We start from the raw sequence: 4,172 nt of genomic DNA on the forward strand, positions 1-4,172 counted from the left end.
TATCCTTCCTACCTCTCTCTGTTTATACCTGCTATGCGTTGAATTGTGTCCCCCAAAAGGATATACTCAAGTCCTAACCTCAGTGCATGTGAATGGGACCTTATTTAGAAACAGGGTCTTTGTAGATGCAAGTAAGTTAAGATGAAGTAATTTAGGTGGACCCTAATCCCATATGACTGGCAACTTTATAAGAAAAGGAGAAGATGCACAGACAGAGACACACAAGGAGGATGCCATGTGACGAGTGGCAGGGCTGGAGGCATGCAGTTGCAAACCGAGGAATACCGGGGATTGCTCAGGCACCAGGAGTAGCCAGGAAGAGGCAAGGAAAAATTCTATCCAGAGCTTTATAGAGGGAGCATGGCCCTGCTGACACCTTGATTTCAGACGTCTAACCTCCACAGTGGAGTTAATAAATGTCTGTTATTTTAAGCCACTCAGTTTGTGGTACTTTGTTAAGGCAGACCTAGAAAACCAATACAATACTCCCCTTCCTTCTCTCTCACTCCCTTTTATTTTCTCAGCAGAGATATTTAGCATCTCTTTGTTATCTCAACACCTATCCTCAGATCTTCATTGCTGACCCACAAGCTGCTGATAAATGTATTTTCCTGAATGAGGACAGTTTCTCTCTAAGAGAAATTCTGATGGCAGAGGTCAAGAAAAAGATTTTTTTTTCTCTCCATTACCTATAGTGTATTTAGATTAGGAAAACATACAATCCAAGTGCCCAAATTGAATTTGGGGGACTAAACTCTACAAATTGGCTGTTGCTCTTGATCAAATAAGCACACTCCTGCTTCACATGTATTGGGAGCTTCCCGTCATCAATAGAGATGAAGACCTCCTGCTTGTCACAGCCCGGAAATCTTCATGACTGTGGCCTCTACTTCCCTCTGCCTCATCCAGGACTGCTCCCCAGCTGCCACTCTCTGCTCCACTCACACTGCCTTCTTTCAGTTCCTCATTCTCAACACATCCTCCTTCCACCCTCACACCATTGACCCTGCTTCTCCTGCTGCCTGGAACACTTTTCTCCAGATTCCCGCCCCAGCCCATCTCTGAGGTAACTCTAATCATCTTAGGTCAACAGTCAAGTCCTTTCCTAACGTCACAGGACTGGGATGTATATATCACATCCCCTAATCACAGACTTTTATGGCACCCACCGCTTTTCTTTAGTAATATTTATTCGTTGTTAATTACAACAGAAGCTCTCTTAATTCAGCACCACAGGGAATTAAGTGATGCTTTCACATCCCTTCGTAAAACGTATTGATGGATTGCCCAGATCACGATCAAACACTTGTGGCTTCTGCCACCTGGTAACCTCAAGGCCTCTACTCCCACCAGCTGAGCTTATGCTTACTAAGAGTGGGTTGTTTTTGTTCCCAAACCTGTTTATGGCAGTTGTATATATTACTATAATTATGTAGTTTAATTAAATATCACATAAACTGATCAAATATGAGCATAAAAAGAGAGTTACTGTTTCTATGAAACCTCAGTTAAATGCTTTGGAAAGACCTGAAAAGCTGGGGGGAAATAATTGCTCTTAAATTAGTTGTAGTCAGGACAAGTGTAAAAGATTGGGGGAAAAAATAAAAATCTTAGTGAATTTAAATGGCTTCACAGGTATCTTTAGGTTTTCCCTTCACGTTACAGTATCTGAAACTGGAAATTGTAGATGATATGTATATCCCATCATTTTGAGTGGGCTTTATGCAAGAACGTTAACAGAAAATTTCAATGACCAGACAGATCCTAAAAGAAAGCACCTTGGCTCTATCAAATTTAGCAAGTAAAAACCATATCTATATGATTAAAAATATACATTTTGAATCATATACATACTTCCCACTTTAACTGCATTTTCCAATTAACTAGTTAGCGGTCTTACTCCCATTGGAAAATGGGTTTTCAACAGTAAATACTTACTGACATAATCATTTCATTAATATTTGACTGTGAGCTCTATTACAAGAGGTACATGTGTATGGTTCAACACTAAAATTCCAAGCTGTTCAATATAGTATTAGAAGTTCTAGCCAGAGCAATCTGGAAAGAAAAAGAAATAAAGGGCATTCAAATAGGAAAAGAGGAAGTCAAATTGTCTCTATTTGCAGACGACATGATTGTATATCTAGAAGACCCAATCGTCCCAGCCCCAAACCTCCTGAAACTGATAAGCAAGTTCAGCAAAGTCTCAGGATACAAAATCAATGTGCAAAAATCACAAGCATTCCTATACACCAATAACAGACTTAAAGAGAGCCAAATCAAGAGCAAACTTCCGTTCACAATTGCCACAAAGATAATAAAATACCTAGGAATACAACTAACAAGGAACGTAAAGGACTTCTTCAAGGAGAATTACAAGCCACTGCTCAACGAAATAAGAGAGGACACAAACAGATGGAGAAACATTCCATGTTCATGGTTAGGAAGAATCAATATCGTGAAAACGGCCATACTGCCCAAAGTAATTTACAGATTCAATGCTATCCCCATCAAGCTACCAATGACCTTCTTCACAGAACTGGAAAAAAACACCTTAAACTTCATATGGAACCAAAAGAGAGCCCGCATAGCTAAGTCGATTCTAAGTAAAAAGAACAAAGCGGGAGGCATCACACTACCGGACTTCAAACTATACTACAGGGTTACAGTAATCAAAACAGCATGGTACTGGTACCAAAACAGAGATATAGACCAATGGAACAGAACAGAGGTCTTGGAGGCAACACAGCATATCTACAGCCATCTGATCTTTGACAAACCAGACAAAAACAAGCAATGGGGAAAGGATTCCCTGTTCAATAAATGGTGTTGGGAAAGCTGGCTAGCCATGTGCAGAAAGCAGAAACTGGACCCCTTCCTGACACCTTACACTAAAATTAACTCCAGATGGATTAAAGACTTCAACATAAGACCTAACACCATAAAAGCCCTAGAAGAAAATCTAGGCAAAACCATTCAGGACGTAGGTGTAGGCAAAGACTTCATGACCAAAACACCAAAAGCATTGACAACAAAAGCCAAAATAGACAAATGGGACCTAATCAAACTCCACAGCTTCTGCACGGCAAAAGAAACAGTCATTAGAGTGAATTGGCAACCAACAGAATGGGAAAAAATTTTTGCAGTTTACCCATCTGACAAAGGGCTGATATCCAGAATCTACAAAGAACTAAAACAGATTGACAGGATAAAAAACTAACAAGCCCATTCAAAAGTGGGCAAAGGATATGAACAGACACTTTACAAAAGAAGACATACATGAGGCCAACAAACATATGAAAAAATGCTCATCATCACTGGTCATCAGAGAAATGCAAATCAAAACTACATTGAGATACCATCTCATGCCAGTTAGAATGGCGATCATTAAAAAATATGGAAACAACAGATGCTGGAGAGGATGTGGAGAAATAGGAACACTTTTGCACTGTTGGTGGGAGTGTAAATTAGTTCAACCATTGTGGAAGACAGTGTGGCAATTCCTCAAGGAACTAGAAATAGAAATTCCATCTGACCCAGCAATCCCATTACTGGGTATATATCCAAAGGATTACAAATCGTTCTACTATAAGGACACGTGCACACGAATGTTCATTGCAGCACTGTTTACAATAGCAAAGACCTGGAACCAACCCAAATGCCCATCGACGATAGACTGGATAGGGAAAATGTAGCACATATACACCATGGAATATTATGCAGCCATCAAAAACGATGAGTTCGGGTCCTTTGTAGGGACATGGATGAACCTGGAAACCATCATTCTCAGCAAACTGACAGAAGAGCAGAAGATCAAACACCGCATGTTCTCACTCATAGGTGGGTGTTGAACAATGAGAACACATGGATACAGGGAGGGGAGCACTACACACTGGGGTCAGTTGGGGGGAAATAGGGGAGGGACGGTGCGGGGTGGGGAGCTGGGGAGAGATAGCAAGGGGAGAAATGCCAGATGTAGGTGATGGGGAGGAAGGCAGCAAATCACACTGCCATGTGTGTACCTATGCAACAATTTCACATGTTCTTCACATGTGCCCCAAAACCTAAATTGCAATAAATAAATGGGAAAAATAAAATTAAAAAAATAATAATAAATAAAGTTAAAAAAAATAAAAAATAAAAAAAATTCCAAGCTGGGTGCGGTGGCTCAT

This window comes from Sapajus apella, unplaced genomic scaffold (genome assembly GCF_009761245.1).
Source record: "Sapajus apella isolate SASKATOON/1434 unplaced genomic scaffold, GSC_monkey_1.0 scaffold1, whole genome shotgun sequence".
NCBI classification, from domain to species: domain Eukaryota; kingdom Metazoa; phylum Chordata; class Mammalia; order Primates; family Cebidae; genus Sapajus; species Sapajus apella.